Source organism: Pseudophryne corroboree, chromosome 3, assembly GCF_028390025.1.
Source record: "Pseudophryne corroboree isolate aPseCor3 chromosome 3, aPseCor3.hap2, whole genome shotgun sequence".
In the NCBI taxonomy this organism is placed as follows: Eukaryota; Metazoa; Chordata; class Amphibia; order Anura; family Myobatrachidae; genus Pseudophryne; species Pseudophryne corroboree.
In genome coordinates, this window is record NC_086446.1 from 136,791,879 (window position 1) to 136,810,886 (window position 19,008).

Consider the following 19,008-nt stretch of genomic DNA (forward strand, 5'->3'; position numbering starts at 1 on the left):
GTGCTTCAGTATTAGGCAGCCTTCTGCCCTCCCATGTTCATCTGAAAATATGTGTTCTCCCTGCAGTTGTTGTCCCCAGATGAGAGTTCCCTTGTGCTGCCTCAGTTGAATCTCCTTTACTTGACAGAGATGTGCCTGAGCAGCGGCCCTCCCCAGCCCTATCCCAAATCATACTTATTTTGCATAGGAGATATCATGGTAATGAAGACTGTTATCCCAGGGTGAGGTTCATTCATTGCATTCTGGGTATGCTGACCCCTGTGATTTCCCCAAATGTGGGAAACTCGACTTCATTATTTGTGGTAGTGGGGGACTGTGTTTGTGCTTTCCTCTGGTCAGCTCTGGTAAAAGTCAGATTTATTTGTCTCAGATCTTCCTCTAGCCGTGTTCTTCTTTCGAGAGTACCCTTGTGCTGACTCAGTTGGATCTCCTTCACTTGACAGGGAAGTGCCCGAGCAGCGACCCTACCCAGCTCTAGCCCAACTCCTACTTACCTGCCAGGTGAGATACTATGATCATGAAGGTGCTTCTCCCAGGGCAAGGCTCACCCATTGCACTCTGGGTGTGCTGCTCTTGCGATTTCCCCAAATGTGGGAAACTTGACTGTATAATTTGTGTTTCCCCTGGTCGGCTCTCGTATAATTCAGATCTCTTTGTCTCAGGTCTCTCTCCAGCTTAGTTTGCTGTCTGTTTCCACTTCTCTTTTCTTGAGCCGCTCCCTTCTATGCCCTTGCGCACTATTATGACCTCTCCTGTCTGCTTACTTTGTGCCTTCCAACGTCAATGCAAACTACAGGTAGTGCTGCAGGGCCCACACCCTTTTACATGCTTTACAGAGCAGCTCTGGAGCTGTTACAGTGCCCAGCTGCTGCAAGAAATCAGCTTGAATGCTTCAGGGGCTGGGGCATAGCCAACATGAGCACCACACCGAAGGAGGGTGGAGGTGTTTAATGTGAATTAGGGGTCATCCAAGCGCCGCAAAAGGCCGCCATGCCCTGCACATCCCTTTTTTCTTTTCATATGCAGACGAGGGTTGAAGCCAACTTTGACCCACTGCTTGGATGACATCACCATATGCAAATCCATCTGCTGCAGGCCTTCCCCCAGGAATGCTTGCACTAGTTGTTGCATTTGGTTTGTTGTTTGGGGGTGCTTCAGTATTAGGCAGCCTTCTGCCCTCCCATGTTCATCTGAAAATATGTGTTCTCCCTGCAGTAGTTGTCCCCAGATGAGAGTTCCCTTGTGCTGCCTCAGTTGAATCTCCTTTACTTGACAGAGATGTGCCTGAGCAGCGGCCCTCCCCAGCTCTATCCCAAATCATACTTATTTTGCATAGGAGATACCATGGTCATGAAGATTGTTCTCCCAGATTGAGGTTCATTCTTTGCATTCTGGGTATGCTGACCCCTGTGATTTCCCCAAATGTGGGAAACTTGACTGCATTATTTGTGGTAGTGGGGGACTGTGTTTGTGCTTTCCTCTGGTCAGCTCTGGTAAAAGTCAGATTTCTTTGTCTCAGATCTTCCTCTAGCCTTGTTCTTCTTTCGAGAGTTCCCTTGTGCTGCCTCAGTTGGATCTCCTTCACTTGACAGGGGGGTGCCCGAGCAGCGACCCTCCCCAGCTCTAGCCCAACTCCTACTTACCTGCCAGGTGAGATACTATGATCATGTAGGTGCTTCTCCCAGGGCAAGGCTCACCCATCGCACTCTGGGTGTGCTGCCCCTGTGATTTCCCCAAATGTGGGAAACTTGACTGCATAATTTGTGTTTCCCCTGGTCGGCTCTCGTATAATTCAGATGTCTTTGTCTCAGGTCTCTCTCCAGCCTAGTTTGCTGTCTGTTTCCACTTCTCTTTTCTTGAGCCGCTCCCTTCTATGCCCTTGCGCACTATCCTGACTTCTCCCGTCTGCTTACTTTGTGCCTTCCAACGCACAATGCGAACTACAGGTAGTGCTGCATGGCCCACACCCTTTTACTTGCCTTACAGAGCAGCTCTGGAGCTGTTACAGTGCCCAGCTGCTGCAAGAAATCAGCTTGAATGCTTCAGGGGCTGGGGCATAGCCAACATGAGCCCCACACCGAAGGAGGGTGGAGGTGTTTAATGCGAACTAGGGGTCATCCAAGCGCCGCAAAAGGCCGCCATGCCCTGCACGCCCCTCTTCTCTATTCATATGCAGATGAGGGTTGAAGCCAACTTTGACCCACTGCTTGGATGACATCACCATATGCAAATCCATCTGCTGCAGGCCTTCCCCCAGGAATGCTTGCACTAGTTGTTGCATTTGGTTTGTTGTTTGGGGGTGCTTCAGTATTAGGCAGCCTTCTGCCCTCCCATGTTCATCTGAAAATATGTGTTCTCCCTGCAGTTGTTGTCCCCAGATGAGAGTTCCCTTGTGCTGCCTCAGTTGAATCTCCTTTACTTGACAGAGATGTGCCTGAGCAGCGGCCCTCCCCAGCTCTATCCCAAATCATACTTATTTTGCATAGGAGATACCATGGTCATGAAGATTGTTTTCCCAGGGTGAGGTTCATTCATTGCATTCTGGGTATGCTGACCCCTGTGATTTCCCCAAATGTGGGAAACTGGACTGCATTATTTGTGGTAGTGAGGGACTGTGTTTGTGCTTTCCTCTGGTCAGCTCTGGTAAAAGTCAGATTTCTTTGTCTCAGATCTTCCTCTAGCCTTGTTCTTCTTTCGAGAGTTCCCTTGTGCTGCCTCAGTTGGATCTCCTTCACTTGACAGGGGGGTGCCCGAGCAGCGACCCTCCCCAGCTCTAGCCCAGCTCCTACTTACCTGCCAGGTGAGATACTATGATCATGAAGGTGCTTCTCCCAGGGCAAGGCTCACCCATTGCACTCTGGGTGTGCTGCTCCTGCGGTTTCCCCAAATGTTGGACACATGACTGCATAATTTGTGTTTCACCTGGTCGGCTCTCGTATAATTCAGATCTCTTTGTCTCAGGTCTCTCTCCAGCCTAATTTGCAGTCTGTTTCCACTTCTCTTTTCTTGAGTTGCTCCCTTCTATGCCCTTGCGCACTATCCTGACTTCTCCTGTCTGCTTACTTTGTGCCTTCCAACGCACAATGCAAACTACAGGTAGTGCTGCAGGGCCCACACCCTTTTACTTGCCTTACAGAGCAGCTTTGGAGCTGTTACAGTGCCCAGCTGCTGCAAGAAATCAGCTTGAATGCTTCAGGGGCTGGGGCATAGCCATCATGAGCCCCACACCGAGGGAGCAACTCGAAAGAAGAACAAGGCTAGAGGAAGATCTGAGACAAAGAAATCTGACTTTTACCAGAGCTGACCAGAGGAAAGCACAAACACAGTCCCTCACTACCACAAATAATGCAGTCCAGTTTCCCACATTTGGGGAAATCACAGGGGTCAGCATACCCAGAATGCAATGAATGAACCTCACCCTGGGAGAACAATCTTCATGACCATGGTATCTCCTATGCAAAATAAGTATGATTTGGGGATAGAGCTGGGGAGGGCCGCTGCTCAGGCACATCTCTGTCAAGTAAAGGAGATTCAACTGAGGCAGCACAAGGGAACTCTCATCTGGGGACAACAACTGCAGGGAGAACACATATTTTCAGATGAACATGGGAGGGCAGAAGGCTGCCTAATACTGAAGCACCCCCAAACAACAAACCAAATGCAACAACTAGTACAAGCATTCCTGGGGGAAGGTCTGCAGAAGCCGGATTTGCATACAGTGATGTCATCCAAGCAGTGGGCCAAAGTTGGCTGGAACCCTCATCTGCATATGAAAAGAGCAAAAGGGGTATGCAGGGAATGGCGGCCTTTTGCGGCGCTTGGATGACCCTTAGTTCGCATTAAACACCCCCACCCTCCTTCGGTGTGGGGCTCATGTTGGCAATGCCCCAGCCCCTGAAGCATTCAAGCTGATTTCTTGCAGCAGCTTGGCACTGTAACAGCTCCAGAGCTGCTCTGTAATGCAAGTAAAAGTTTGTGGGCCCTGCAGCACTACCTGTAGTTTGCATTGTGCATTGGAAGGCACAAAGTAAGCAGACAGGAGGAGAAGTCAGGATAGTGCACAAGGGTATAGAAGGGAGGGGCTCAAAAAAAAAGAAGTGGAAACAGACTGCAAACTAGGCTGGAGAGAGACCTGAGACAAAGAGATCTGAATTATATGAAAGCCGACCAGTGGAAACACAAATTATGCCGTCAAGTTTCCCACATTTGGGGAAATCGCAAGAGCAGCACACCCAGAGTGCAATGGGTGAGCCTTGCCCTGGGAGAAGCACCTTCATGATCATAGTATCTCACCTGGCAGGTAAGTAGGAGTTGGGCTAGAGCTGGGTAGGGTCGCTGCTCGGGCACTTCCCTGTCAAGTGAAGGAGATCCAACTGAGTCAGCACAAGGGAACTCTCGAAAGAAGAACAAGGCTAGAGGAAGATCTGAGACAAAGAAATCTGACTTCTACCAGAGCTGACCAGAGGAAAGCACAAACACAGTCCCCCACTACCACAAATAATGCAGTCAAGTTTCCCACATTTGGGGAAATCACAGGGGTCAGCATACCCAGAATGCAATGAATGAACCTCACCCTGGGATAACAGTCTTCATTACCATGATATCTCCTATGCAAAATAAGTATGATTTGGGATAGGGCTGGGGAGGGCCGCTGCTCAGGCACATCTCTGTCAAGTAAAGGAGATTCAACTGAGGCAGCACAAGGGAACTCTCATCTGGGAACAACAACTGCAGGGAGAACACATATTTTCAGATGAACATGGGAGGGCAGAAGGCTGCCTAATACTGAAGCACCCCCAAACAACAAACCAAATGCAACAACTAGTACAAGCATTCCTGGGGGAAGGTCTGCAGAAGCCGGATTTGCATACAGTGATGTCATCCAAGCAGTGGGCCAAAGTTGGCTGGAACCCTCATCTGCATATGAAAAGAGAAAAGGGGTATGCAGGGAATGGCGGCCTTTTGCGGCGCTTGGATGACCCTTAGTTCGCATTAAACACCCCCACCCTCCTTCGGTGTGGGGCTCATGTTGGCAATGCCCCAGCCCCTGAAGCATTCAAGCTGATTTCTTGCAGCAGCTTGGCACTGTAACAGCTCCAGAGCTGCTCTGTAATGCAAGTAAAAGTTTGTGGGCCCTGCAGCACTACCTGTAGTTTGCATTGTGCATTGGAAGGCACAAAGTAAGCAGACAGGAGGAGAAGTCAGGATAGTGCACAAGGGTATAGAAGGGAGGGGCTCAAAAAAGAAGAAGTGGAAACAGACTGCAAACTAGGCTGGAGAGAGACCTGAGACAAAGAGATCTGAATTATATGAAAGCCGACCAGTGGAAACACAAATTATGCCGTCAAGTTTCCCACATTTGGGGAAATCGCAAGAGCAGCACACCCAGAGTGCAATGGGTGAGCCTTGCCCTGGGAGAAGCACCTTCATGATCATAGTATCTCACCTGGCAGGTAAGTAGGAGTTGGGCTAGAGCTGGGTAGGGTCGCTGCTCGGGCACTTCCCTGTCAAGTGAAGGAGATCCAACTGAGTCAGCACAAGGGAACTCTCGAAAGAAGAACAAGGCTAGAGGAAGATCTGAGACAAAGAAATCTGACTTCTACCAGAGCTGACCAGAGGAAAGCACAAACACAGTCCCCCACTACCACAAATAATGCAGTCAAGTTTCCCACATTTGGGGAAATCACAGGGGTCAGCATACCCAGAATGCAATGAATGAACCTCACCCTGGGATAACAGTCTTCATTACCATGATATCTCCTATGCAAAATAAGTATGATTTGGGATAGGGCTGGGGAGGGCCGCTGCTCAGGCACATCTCTGTCAAGTAAAGGAGATTCAACTGAGGCAGCACAAGGGAACTCTCATCTGGGAACAACAACTGCAGGGAGAACACATATTTTCAGATGAACATGGGAGGGCAGAAGGCTGCCTAATACTGAAGCACCCCCAAACAACAAACCAAATGCAACAACTAGTACAAGCATTCCTGGGGGAAGGTCTGCAGAAGCCGGATTTGCATACAGTGATGTCATCCAAGCAGTGGGCCAAAGTTGGCTGGAACCCTCATCTGCATATGAAAAGAGAAAAGGGGTATGCAGGGAATGGCGGCCTTTTGCGGCGCTTGGATGACCCTTAGTTCGCATTAAACACCCCCACCCTCCTTCGGTGTGGGGCTCATGTTGGCAATGCCCCAGCCCCTGAAGCATTCAAGCTGATTTCTTGCAGCAGCTTGGCACTGTAACAGCTCCAGAGCTGCTCTGTAATGCAAGTAAAAGTTTGTGGGCCCTGCAGCACTACCTGTAGTTTGCATTGTGCATTGGAAGGCACAAAGTAAGCAGACAGGAGGAGAAGTCAGGATAGTGCACAAGGGTATAGAAGGGAGGGGCTCAAAAAAGAAGAAGTGGAAACAGACTGCAAACTAGGCTGGAGAGAGACCTGAGACAAAGAGATCTGAATTATATGAAAGCCGACCAGTAGAAACACAAATTATGCAGTCAAGTTTCCCACATTTGGGGAAATCACAGGGGCAGCACACCCAGAGTGCAATGAGTGACCCTTGCCCTGGGAGAAGCACCTTCATGATCATAGTATCTCACCTGGCAGGTAAGTAGGAGTTGGGCTAGAGCTGGGGAGGGTCGCTGCTTGGGCACCCCCCTGTCAAGTAAAGGAGATCCAACTGAGGCAGCACAAGGGAACTCTCGAAAGAAGAACAAGGCTAGAGGAAGATCTGAGACAAAGAAATCTGACTTTTACCAGAGCTGACCAGAGGAAAGCACAAACACAGTCCCCCACTACCACAAATAATGCAGTCAAGTTTCCCAAATTTGGGGAAATCACAGGGGTCAGCATACCCAGAATGCAATGAATGAACCTCACCCTGGGAGAACAATCTTCATGACCATGGTATCTCCTATGCAAAATAAGTATGATTTGGGATAGGGCTGGGGAGGGCCGCTGCTCAGGCACATCTCTGTCAAGTAAAGAAGATTCAACTGAGGCAGCACAAGGGAACTCTCATCTGGGGACAACAACTGCAGGGAGAACACATATTTTCAGATGAACATGGGAGGGCAGAAGGCTGCCTAATACTGAAGCACCCCCAAACAACAAACCAAATGCAACAACTAGTGCAAGCATTCCTGCGGGAAGGCCTGCAGCAGATGGATTTGCATATGGTGATGTCATCCAAGCAGTGGGTCAAAGTTGGCTTCAACCCTCGTCTGCATATGAAAAGAGAAAAGGGGCGTGCAGGGCATGGCGGCCTTTTGCGGCGCTTGGATGACCTATAGTTTGCATTAAACACCTCCACCCTCCTTCGGTGTGGGGCTCATGTTGGCTATGCCCCAGCCCCTGAAGCATTCAAGCTGATTTCTTGCAGAAGCTGGGCACTGTAACAGCTCCAGAGATGCTCTGTATGGCAAGTAAAAGGGTGTGGGCCCTGCAGCACTACCTGTAGTTCGCATTGTGCGTTGGAAGGCACAAAGTAAGCAGATGGGAGAAGTCAGGATAGTGCGCAAGGGCATAGAAGGGAGCGGCTCAAGAAAAGAGAAGTGGAAACAGACAGCAAACTAGGCTGGAGAGCTCTTCTGTCTATATTTTGCAAACCTGCTCTTGTCCTCTCCAGCTGCTCCATGTAGATTTGACGTCTGGAAAGGTGCATAACCCACTGACAAGCAGGCACACTCCTGCATGAGTTTTCTCTCTCACTAGCTGGATGATACACAATCATTTGCATGTGCTCCACCTCCGACACACCACCCACCCAACCACCCAGTGACCAGAGCCACCCACAAGCCAACTGGCTCCGTGATTTAATTTGCACAGTGTAGTCATCCAGGCAGCATGTCCTTCTCAATGGAAGGATCTCTGGTTCCATGGAATCTTCCACATTGGAATGCTGCGGAATAAAAAGGATTTAAATATTCAGCTTGCTAGCATTCAATGTACCTGCGGCTTGGCTTTAGCACATGGGTCTTCATCCTGTGGCCCTCCAGCTGCTGTGAAACTACACATCCCAGCATGCCCTGCCACAGTTTTGCTATTAAGGTATGCTAAAACTGAGGCAGGGCATGCTGGGATGTGTAGTTCCACAGCAGCTGGAGGGTCGCAGGTTGAAGACCCATGTTCTAGCATGCCTGTTCTATGATGCATGTACCGTGATGTCACAATCAGCTTGGAATGGGGTGTCTAGCAGGCATTTGCTGACAGCCACTTGAGGGAGACACACATCAGGAGATGCAGCATATCGGAGGTCTTCGATGCCTTTCCAGCAAATGCACACCACCTGCTGCTGGTCTGGACACAAAACAATGCCCACAATCGAACTCCCAAAATGCCCAACTACAGGATTCATGTAAGTAGTGAATTTAGGAATGAATTTAGAAGTAGGAAATTAAGTTAGTTCACAAGTACATTCAAATTCAGATCTAAAGTCTAGGTAGGCCTCACGTCCTGGCAGCCCCCAGCACTTAAAAATGCCTTGATTAGAGGTAGAGAATTAAATGTAGATAAAAAGTAGACACAAAATAAGACTCCACAGAGCAGTTATCAGGTGTCTTTATCAATTGTTGCATTTAAAAAATCAAGCAATTAGGGAACACAATGTTGCAACAATGTAACCCTATTTGCAAAATAGTACTAAATAAGTTTGTCGATGTAAGACATTTGCAAAGGCGCATCCAAAACACGCTGGAAAATGCAACTGAATCTGTTTTTGGAGGCTAGAATAGGAAATGTGCATCGGTCCTACAAGTACTGAAAGCTCTTCTACCATCTCCCTTTTCTGAAAAGCCATTTAATATATGGTTCCCAGATAGGGGACATATCAGATATTGCCTTTCAAAAGCAGCAAATATCATACCACTTCTATTGCCATCAAAGATAAACATTGATTGTTTTCAGATATTGGATTGAAAAAGCAGTCTTTATTGACATAAAGAAGCAAAAAAACATACATAAACATTACACACATAAGTACTGTGTTGCAGCACAGCCAAAACACAATACAAATGCTGTCGGTATAGTACAGTTCAAGAACTACAGCACAGGCCAGCCTACACTATAAATCATGAACTGCACTATACATTTAAACTATACAATAATACAACAGTTAATAAGGCTATGTGTGTGGAGTGTAAGAGGGTGAGGGAATCACAAGACCGAAGCTTTATTGTAACACAGACACATATAAGGGGAGGGGCAATAAATAGAAAGGTATCCTTTACTATAGAATGTAGTCTAATCCGACCTCTGTGCTCTTCCACAACTGAAAAACGGATAGTGTTCCCAAGCCTTCCATCCTGGAATATCTGTGGTCTTTCGCCAATGAAGAAAACAATCCCTCCCTCCAGCAGACCCTTCAACCACGATACAAGATCACAGCCAAAAGGCCGAGATGCAACTACACTTGAGCTTAACAAAAATGGCTAAAACTTAGTGGAGGAAAGTGCAGTGCACCAAAACATAAGCTGACACAATCATGGAGAATGTGCCAGCATATATGCTCTTCTATCTATATTTTGCAAACCTGCTCTTGTCCCCTCCAGCTGCTCTATGTAGATTTGACGTCTGGCAAGGTGCATAACCCACTGACAAGCAGGCACACTCCTGCATGTGTTTTCGCTCTCACTAGCTGGATGATACACAATCATTTGCATGTGCTCCACCTCCGACACACCACCCACCCAACCACCCAGTCACCAGAGCCACCCACAAACCAACTGGCTCCGTGATTTAATTTGCACAGTGTAGTCATCCAGGCAGCATGTCCTTCTCAATGGAAGGATCTCTGGTTCCATGGAATCTTCCACATTGGAATGCTGCGGAACAAAAAGGATTTAAATATTCAGCTTGCTAGCATTCAATGTACCTGCGGCTTGGCTCTAGCACATGGGTCTTCATCCTGTGGCCCTCCAGCTGCTGTGAAACTACACATCCCAGCATGCCCTGCCACAGTTTTGCTATTAAGGTATGCTAAAACTGAGGCAGGGCATGCTGGGATGTGTAGTTCCACAGCAGCTGGAGGGTCGCAGGTTGAAGACCCATGTTCTAGCATGCCTGTTCTATGATGCATGTACCGTGATGTCACAATCAGCTTGAAATGGGGTGTCTAGCAGGCATTTGCTGACAGACACTTGAGGGAGACACACATCAGGAGATGCAGCATATCGGAGGTCTTCGATGCCTTTCCAGCAAATGCACACCACCTGCTGCTGGTCTGGACACAAAACATTGCCCACAATCGAAGTCCCAAAATGCCCAACTACAGGATTCATGTAAGTAGTGAATTTAGGAATGAATTTAGAAGTAGGAAATTAAGTTAGTTCACAAGTACATTCAAATTCAGATCTAAAGTCTAGGTAGGCCTCACGTCCAGGCAGCCCCCGGCATTTAAAAATGCCTTGATTAGAGGTAGAGAATTAAATGTAGATAAGAAGTAGACACAAAATAAGACTCCACAGAGCAGTTATCAGGTGTCTTTATCAATTGTTGCATTTAAAAAATCAAGCAATTAGGGAACACAATGTTGCAACAATGTAACCCTATTTGCAAAATAGTACTAAATAAGTTTGTCGATGTAAGACATTTGCAAAGGCGCATCCAAAACACGCTGGAAAATGCAACTGAATCTGTTTTTGGAGGCTAGAATAGGAAATGAGCATCGGTCCTACAAGTACTGAAAGCTCTTCTCCCATCTCCCTTTTCTGAAAAGCCATTTAATATATGGTTCCCAGATAGGGGACATATCAGATATTGCCATTCAAAAGCATCAAATATCATACCACTTCTATTGCCATCAAAGATAAACATTGATTGTTTTCAGATATTGGATTGAAAAAGCAGTCTTTATTGACATAAAGAAGCAAAAAAACATACATAAACATTACACACATAAGTACTGTGTTGCAGCACAGCCAAAACACAATACAAATGCTGTCGGTATAGTACAGTTCAAGAACTACAGCACAGGCCAGCCTACACTATAAATCATGAACTGCACTATACATTTAAACAATACAATAATACAACAGTTAATAAGGCTATGGGTGTGGAGTGTAAGAGGGTGAAGGAATCACAAGCCCGAAGCTTTATTGAAAGACAGACACATATAAAGAGAGGATAAATAAATACAAAGATATCCTTTACTATAGAATGTAGTCCAATCCGGTCTTTCAACTCTTCCACAACTGAAAAACGGATAGTGTTCCCAAGCCTTCCATCCTGGAATATCTTCAGTCTCTCGCCAATGAAGAAAACAATCCCTCCAGCAGACTCTTCAACCACGATACAAGATCACAGCCAAAAGGGCGAGAAGCAACTACACTTGCGTTTAACCAAAATGGCTAAAACTTAGTGAAGGAAAGTGCAGTGCACCAAAACATAAGCTGACACAATCATGGAGAATGCGCCAGCATATATGCTCTTCTGCGGCCCACTAGTAGATGAGCACTCTGCAGCCACCACAGAAGAGACACCCTTGTCCTCGGAGACATGGTTATCCGCTGATGCATCTGAAGATGCGATCCGGACCATTTGTCCAGCAGATCCCACTGAAAAGTTCTTGCGTGAAATCTGCTGAATGGAATCGCTTCGTAAGAAGCCACCATTTTTCCCAGGACCCTTGTGCAATGATGCACTGACACTTTTCCTGGTTTTAGGAGGTTCCTGACTAGCTCGGATAACTCCCTGGCTTTCTCCTCCGGGAGAAACACCTTTTTCTGGACTGTGTCCAGAATCATCCCTAGGAACAGCAGACGTGTCGTCGGGATCAGCTGCGATTTTGGAATATTTAGAATCCACCCGTGCTGTTGTAGCAGTACCCGAGATAGTGCTACTCTGACCTCCAACTGTTCCCTGGACTTTGCCCTTATCAGGAGATCGTCCAAGTAAGGGATAATTAAGACGCCTTTTCTTCGAAGAAGAATCATCATTTCGGCCATTACCTTGGTAAAGACCCGGGGGGCCGTGGACAATCCAAACGGCAGCGTCTGAAACTGATAATGACAGTTCTGTACTACGAACCTGAGGTACCCTTGGTGAGAAGGGCAATTTGGGACATGAAGGTAAGCATCCTTGATGTCCAGGGACACCATATAGTCCCCTTCTTCCAGGTTCGCTATCACTGCTCTGAGTGACTCCATCTTGAATTTGAACCTTTGTATGTAAGTGTTCAAAGATTTCAGATTTAGAATAGGTCTCACCGAGCCGTCTGGCTTCGGTACCACAAATAGTGTGGAATAATACCCCTTTCCCTGTTGTAGGAGGGGTACTTTGATTATCACCTGCTGGGAATACAGCTTGTGAATTGCTTCCAATACTGCCTCCCTGTCGGAGGGAGACGTTGGTAAAGCAGACTTCAGGAACCTGCGAGGGGGAGACGTCTCGAATTCCAATCTGTACCCCTGGGATACTACCTGTAGGATCCAGGGGTCCACTTGCGAGTGAGCCCACTGCGCGCTGAAACTCTTGAGACGACCCCCCACCGCACCTGAGTCCGCTTGTAAGGCCCCAGCGTCATGCTGAGGACTTGGCAGAAGCGGTGGAGGGCTTCTGTTCCTGGGAAGAGGCTGTCTGCTGCAGTCTTTTTCCCTTTCCTCTACCCCGGGGCAGATATGACTGGCCTTTTGCCCGCTTGCCCTTATGGGGACGAAAGGACTGAGGCTGAAAAGACGGTGTCTTTTTCTGCTGAGAGGTGAGTTGGGGTAAAAAGGTGGATTTTCCAGCTGTTGCCGTGGCCACCAGGTCCGAAAGACCGACCCCAAATAACTCCTCCCCTTTATACGGCAATACTTCCATATGCCGTTTGGAATCCGCATCACCTGACCACTGTCGTGTCCATAAACATCTTCTGGTAGAAATGGACATCGCACTTACTCTTGATGCCAGGGTGCAAATATCCCTCTGTGCATCACGCATATATAGAAACGCATCTTTTAAACGCTCTATAGTCAATAAAATACTGTCCCTGTCCAGGGTATCAATATTTTCAGTCAGGGACTCCGACCACGCCACCCCAGCGCTGCACATCCAGGCTGAGGCAATCGCTGGTCGCAGTATAACACCAGTATGTGTGTATATACTTTTTAGGACATTTTCCAGCTTCCTATCAACTGGCTCCTTGAGGGCGGCCGTATCAGGAGACGGTAACGCCACTTGTTTTGATAAGCGTGTGAGTGCCTTATCCACCCTAGGGGGTGTTTCCCAACGCGCCCTAACTTCTGGCGGGAAAGGGTATAATGCCAATAATTTCTTAGATATCAGCAATTTTTTATCGGGGGAGACCCACGCATCATCACACACTTCATTTAATTCTTCTGATTCAGGAAAAACTACGGGTAGTTTTTTCACACCCCACATAATACCCTTTTTTGTGGTACTTGTAGTATCAGAAATATGCAAAGCCTCCTTCATTGCCGTGATCATGTAACGTGTGGCCCTACTGGAAAATACGTTTGTTTCTTCACCGTCGACACTGGAGTCAGTGTCCGTGTCTGTGTCGACCGACTGAGGTAATGGGCGCTTTAGAGCCCCTGACGGTGTTTGAGACGCCTGGACAGGCACTAACTGACTTGCCGGCTGTCTCATGTCGTCAACAGTTTTTTGTAAAGTGCTGACACTATCACATAATTCCTTAAATAAGACCATCCAGTCAGGTGTCGACTCCTTATCGGGTAATATCACTACTACAGGCAATTGCTCCGCCTCCACACCATTTTCCTCCTCATACATGTCGACACACGCGTACCGACACACAGGACACACACAGGGAATGCTCTGATAGAGGACAGGACCCCACTAGCCCTTTGGGGAGACAGAGGGAGAGTTTGCCAGCACACACCAGAGCGCTATATATGTATAGGGACAACCTTATAAATAAGTGTTTCTCCCTTATAGCTGCTATATATGTTTTTATATGCCAAATTAGTGCCCCCCCCTCTCTTTTTTACCCTGTTTCTGTAGTGCAGGACTGCAGGGGAGAGTCAGGGAGACGTCCTTCCAGCGGAGCTGTGAGGGAAAATGGCGCTTGTGTGCTGAGGAGATAGGCTCCGCCCCCTTCACGGCGGCCTTTCTCCCGCTTTTTATGAGGTAAAATGGCAGGGGTTAAATACATCCATATAGCCCAGGAGCTATATGTGATGTATTTTTTACCATAAATAGTGTTTTCATTGCGTCTCAGGGCGCCCCCCCCAGCGCCCTGCACCCTCAGTGACCGGAGTGTGAAGTGTGCTGAGAGCAATGGCGCACAGCTGCAGTGCTGTGCGCTACCTTTCTTGAAGACAAGATGCCTTCTGCCGCCGATTTCTGGACCTCTTCACTCTTCTGGCTCTGTAAGGGGGCCGGCGGCGCGGCTCCGGGACCCATCCATGGCTGGGCCTGTGATCGTCCCTCTGGAGCTAATGTCCAGTAGCCAAGAAGCCCAATCCACTCTGCACGCAGGTGAGTTCGCTTCTTCTCCCCTTAGTCCCTCGATGCAGTGAGCCTGTTGCCAGCAGGACTCACTGAAAATAAAAAAACCTAAGTCTATACTTTTATTCTAAGCAGCTCAGGAGAGCTACCTAGATTGCACCCTTCTCAGCCGGGCACAAAAACCTAACTGAGGCTTGGAGGAGGGTCATAGGGGGAGGAGCCAGTGCACACCACCTAGTCCTAAAGCTTTTACTTTTGTGCCCTGTCTCCTGCGGAGCCGCTAATCCCCCATGGTCCTGACGGAGTCCCCAGCATCCACTTAGGACGTCAGAGAAAATGATGCTTATCTTTTTGAAGATGGAGAGTCAGTGGAGGTACACCCAACGCGTTTCGTCCTTAGACTTCATCACCCCTTGATGAAGTCTAAGGACGAAACGCGTTGGGTGTACCTCCACTGACTCTCCATCTTCAAAAAGATAAGCATCATTTTTATCATCATGAAATATTTTTTATCAGTATGAAATTGTTTTTACTGATTTTACATGATTTTGGATTCTAGCTAAATTATATACTCTATTTTTACCTGTTTATGTTTTTAAAATCTTTTTTTTTTACTGCATATCAAAAAAAATTTTTTTACCTACTTTTTTATCCCATCATTATATTATAAATTGCATAAATAAATATATTGTTACCCTTTTTCTAAAACCGTATCCTGCTATATTCTTCATAGTTACTTTAATTTGATAGACACTGTAAGTCGCTGGTACCCCTATTCCCCTTTTTTCATATATATATATATATATATATATATATATGCACACACACTCATGTATATACATGCATATACATGTATACACAAATACACGTATGTACATGTTTATGTATGTATAATACACTGATAGAGTACATTATATTTATGAATTAATTGCTTCCCGATTCTGCAGCATCATCATCAGCACCACCAGTGTTACTCACAGTCACTTCACACTGACTGCTGCACAACACATCACTTAATTTCCGGGCCGCCCGCCACCTGGTGAAGAGACATGGGAGATGAAGGACCAGCAGTGCCACGTTGAGCGGAAGTATTGTGAATTAGTTACCCACACACTCCTTGTGACACCTGCTCCCCGTCTGCCCTCCCACCCGCCGCCTGCCGTCCGGAACCCACACTGACAAGTAAGTCTCAGCAGAATGTGTCTGCCAGCAGCTCCCAGTCCCTCCTAGAGGAACACTGCCAGTGGTGTGGCGGCCGCGGCACACTAGGACTGAGAGACCGCAGCAGGAGGAAAGCACAGGTGGGCGGAGGAGAGCATGGGCGGACATCACCACGTCACATTGCAAGGTGACGCCAGTCCCCCCAGTGAGGCTGCCGACGAATGCACTCAGCATAGTATTAGCAGCAGGCAGAGGGGGGGCGGGTGCAGCGGTGGTGGGAGGTACGGAAATGAGCTGCAGGCTAGGCTCCACCGATCACACACTCAGCGATCACTGTGCTACAGCAAGCGTGGCGTGCAGCGGTGCTGGACATTAGGGAGTGCCTGTGCGCACCAGGCACCCCCTGTACGCACGCCTATGCGCTACCACCCCCCATATGCCACACTACATCACTATGCTACAGCCCTCCCATATGCTGCACTTCATAATTACACTATACCCCCCATACAACATACTACATCACCACACTACACTACTCACAATAAAATTAAAACATCCCAGTTCCTAATTCTTAATGAGCTCACGTGAGTTCTCTCCCCAACGGAGCTCCAGACCAAGTAACAATGAAGACACCAGCAGCGTGTAGGGGGCAGGCCTGGTCCACTTGTCAGGAGAGAGCAGTCACAGGAGGGTAAGAAGGGGGCGGGGCCTAGTCCTACAGACGGGAGAGAGCACAGACAGGAGAGAGCAAGGTACAGGGGTAGAAGGGGACGGCTGATGTGAAGAAGGGGGCGGGGCCTATTCTTACAGGCTTTCAAAATTCGACTTTAAAATTCGACATTTGACAAATTCGACTTTTCTGCAATGGTACAAATGCGGCAATTCGACAAAAGTATATTCAATTGAAGTTTGTAAATTCGATAACAGTGCTTTTAAACAGTAAATTCGTCATTCTCAATCTGCAACACTTTGCTGGCGGAATCTAATTAAAAAAATTTAAAAACATGTTTTTTTTTGCTGTTTTTTTTTTTTTTGGTAATAGCATATCTATTTATATTAGAAGGGATTAGGTACTTGGTTTGTCTTTTTTGGAGGCACAAGTATTATTTATATATTTTTTAAAATATTATTTATTTTTTAAATGGAATGTGAAAAACCCAGAAAAAAAATTGTGTGGGTCCCCCCTCCAAAGCATAACCAGCCTCGGGCTCTTCGAGCCGGTCCTGGTTCTAAAAATCCGGGGGAAAAACGGACAGGGGATCCCCCGTATTTTTAAAACCAGCACCGGGCTCTGCGCCTGGTGCTGGTGCAAAAAATACGGGGGACAAAAAGAGTAAGGATCCCCCGTATTTTTTACACCAGCATCGGGCTCCACTAGCTGGACAGATAATGCCACAGCCGGGGGTCACTTTTATACAGTGCCCTGCGGCCGTGGCATTTAATATCCAACTAGTCACCCCTGGCCGGGGTACCCTGGGGGAGTGGGGACCCCTTCAATCAAGGGGTCGTCCCCCCAGCCACCCAAGGGCCAGGGGTGAAGCCCGAGGCTGTCCCCCCCCATCCAAGGGCTGCGGATGGGAGGCTGATAGCCTTGAGAAAATTTAAAGAATATTGTTTTTTCTAGTAGTACTACAAGTCCCAGCAAGCCTCCCCCGCAAGCTGGTACTTGGAGAACCACAAGTACCAGCATGCAGGAGAAAAACGGGCCCGCTGGTACCTGTAGTTCTACTGGGAAAAAATACCCAAATAAAAACAGGACACAGGCACCGTGAAAGTATAACTTTATTTCACACCTGCCGACACACACATACTTACCTATGTTGACATGAAGCAGTCGGTCCTCTTCTCCAAGTAGAATCCACGGGTACCTGAAAATAAGATAATTATACTCACCTGATCCAGGTTCCAGATTAAATCCACGTACTTGGCAAAACAACAAACCGAACACCCGGACCAGACGGACTGAAAGGGGTCCCATGTTTACACATGGGACCCCTTTCCACGAATGCAGACATCCGAATCTCGCGAGAATCCGACAGCGGGATGATGACGTTCGTGCGCGCTCGGGCTAGCCGAGCAAGGCGGGAAGGTTCGAACCTGCCTCGGACCCGTGTAAAATGGGTGAAGTTCGGGGGGTTCGGATTCCGACGAACCGAACCCACTCATCACTAGTATGTACGTGTGTGTCAGGTGCCGTGCGCGTACGTACGTGTCAGTGCCTTGCGTGTACGTACGTGTGTGTCAGGTGTCGTGCGTGTATGTGTGTGTGTGTGTCAGGTGGCGCGTACCTACATGTGTGTATGTCAGGTGCTGTGCATGTGTGTACGTACACGCGTGTGTCAGGTGCCGCGCGTGTACGTGTGTGTGTGTGTGTGTGTGTGTGTGCCAGGAGCCGCGCGTGTACATGTGTGTGGGTGTCAGGAGCCGTGCGTATACGTACATACGTGTAGGTGTCAGGTGCCGAGCATATACGTACATACGTGTGTGTGTGTCAGGAGCAGCGCGTGTTCGTACATGTGTGTGTGTCAGGAGCCACGCGTGCTTGTGTGTGTGTGTGTCAGGAGCCATGCGTGTGCATACGTGTGTGTGTCAGGTGCCACACGTGTACGTACGTGTGTGTCAGGTGCCGCACGTGTATGTGTGTGTGTGTGTTAAATGCCGCGTGTGTATGTACGTATGTGTGTGCCTGGAGCCGCGCGTGTACATACATGTGTGTGTGTCAGGTGCTGTACGTGTATGTGTGTGTCTCAGGTGCTGCACGTGTATATGTGTGTATCTCAGGTGCTGCATTTGTATGCGTCAGCTGCCACGTGGGTGTCAGGTGTTGAGCGTGTATGTGTTTGTGTCGCATCTGTATGTGTGTGACTGTCAGGTGCTGCGCGTGTATGTGTGTGTCAGGTGCTGCATGTGTATATATGTGTGAGTGGCAGGTGCTGCGTGTGTATACGAGTGTTTGTGAGGTGCTGCGAGTGTATGTGTGTGTTAGGTGCTCTGAGTGTATATGATTGTGTGTCAGGTGCTGTGCGTGTGTGCGTTAAATGCCACATGTATGTATGTGTGTCAGGTGCTGTGTGTGTGTGTGGGTGTGTCAGGTGCTGCATGTCTGTGTGTGTGGGTGTCTCAGGTGCTGCGTGTGTGTGTGTGTCTGTCAGGTGCTGCATGTGTGTGTCAGGTGCTGCATGTCTGCGTGTGTGTGTCAGGCGCTGCATGTCTGTGTGTCAGGTGCTGCGTGTGTGTGTGTGTGTGTGTGTGTGTGTGTGTCAGGTGCTGTGTGTGTGTGTGTGTGTCAGGTGCTGCGTATGTGTGTGTGTGTCAGGTGCTGCGTGTGTGTGTCAGGTGCTGCGTGTCTGCGTGTGTGTGTCAGGTGCTGCGTGTCTGCGTGTGTGTGTCAGGTGCTGCGTGTGTGTGTCAGGTGCTGCGTGTCTGCGTGTGTGTGTC

At 48.2% G+C, this 19,008-nt stretch overlaps 13 non-coding genes across 13 annotated transcripts; 6 read left to right on the forward strand and 7 right to left on the reverse strand.

The window, feature by feature from the left end:
- The first annotated feature begins 170 nt into the window (after nucleotides 1-170).
- On the forward strand, nucleotides 171-334 carry LOC134899159 (U1 spliceosomal RNA). The gene has a single exon (XR_010172841.1). It is a non-coding gene; the product is annotated as a U1 spliceosomal RNA (small nuclear RNA).
- A 152-nt stretch (nucleotides 335-486) lies between these two features.
- On the forward strand, nucleotides 487-649 carry LOC134899273 (U1 spliceosomal RNA). Its single transcript, XR_010172953.1, has one exon. It is a non-coding gene; the product is annotated as a U1 spliceosomal RNA (small nuclear RNA).
- A 670-nt stretch (nucleotides 650-1,319) lies between these two features.
- LOC134899139 (U1 spliceosomal RNA) lies at nucleotides 1,320-1,483 on the forward strand. The gene has a single exon (XR_010172821.1). It is a non-coding gene; the product is annotated as a U1 spliceosomal RNA (small nuclear RNA).
- A 152-nt stretch (nucleotides 1,484-1,635) lies between these two features.
- Nucleotides 1,636-1,798, forward strand: LOC134899478 (U1 spliceosomal RNA). The gene has a single exon (XR_010173150.1). It is a non-coding gene; the product is annotated as a U1 spliceosomal RNA (small nuclear RNA).
- A 671-nt stretch (nucleotides 1,799-2,469) lies between these two features.
- On the forward strand, nucleotides 2,470-2,633 carry LOC134898960 (U1 spliceosomal RNA). Its single transcript, XR_010172648.1, has one exon. It is a non-coding gene; the product is annotated as a U1 spliceosomal RNA (small nuclear RNA).
- A 152-nt stretch (nucleotides 2,634-2,785) lies between these two features.
- On the forward strand, nucleotides 2,786-2,948 carry LOC134899606 (U1 spliceosomal RNA). The gene has a single exon (XR_010173259.1). It is a non-coding gene; the product is annotated as a U1 spliceosomal RNA (small nuclear RNA).
- Nucleotides 2,949-3,305: 357 nt separating this feature from the next.
- LOC134898935 (U1 spliceosomal RNA) lies at nucleotides 3,306-3,469 on the reverse strand. Its single transcript, XR_010172624.1, has one exon. It is a non-coding gene; the product is annotated as a U1 spliceosomal RNA (small nuclear RNA).
- A 676-nt stretch (nucleotides 3,470-4,145) lies between these two features.
- On the reverse strand, nucleotides 4,146-4,308 carry LOC134899436 (U1 spliceosomal RNA). Its single transcript, XR_010173114.1, has one exon. It is a non-coding gene; the product is annotated as a U1 spliceosomal RNA (small nuclear RNA).
- Nucleotides 4,309-4,460: 152 nt separating this feature from the next.
- On the reverse strand, nucleotides 4,461-4,624 carry LOC134899104 (U1 spliceosomal RNA). Its single transcript, XR_010172788.1, has one exon. It is a non-coding gene; the product is annotated as a U1 spliceosomal RNA (small nuclear RNA).
- A 674-nt stretch (nucleotides 4,625-5,298) lies between these two features.
- Nucleotides 5,299-5,461, reverse strand: LOC134899437 (U1 spliceosomal RNA). Its single transcript, XR_010173115.1, has one exon. It is a non-coding gene; the product is annotated as a U1 spliceosomal RNA (small nuclear RNA).
- Nucleotides 5,462-5,613: 152 nt separating this feature from the next.
- LOC134899105 (U1 spliceosomal RNA) lies at nucleotides 5,614-5,777 on the reverse strand. The gene has a single exon (XR_010172789.1). It is a non-coding gene; the product is annotated as a U1 spliceosomal RNA (small nuclear RNA).
- A 674-nt stretch (nucleotides 5,778-6,451) lies between these two features.
- On the reverse strand, nucleotides 6,452-6,614 carry LOC134899411 (U1 spliceosomal RNA). Its single transcript, XR_010173087.1, has one exon. It is a non-coding gene; the product is annotated as a U1 spliceosomal RNA (small nuclear RNA).
- A 152-nt stretch (nucleotides 6,615-6,766) lies between these two features.
- LOC134898843 (U1 spliceosomal RNA) lies at nucleotides 6,767-6,930 on the reverse strand. The gene has a single exon (XR_010172533.1). It is a non-coding gene; the product is annotated as a U1 spliceosomal RNA (small nuclear RNA).
- Between the last annotated feature and the right edge of the window lie 12,078 nt (nucleotides 6,931-19,008).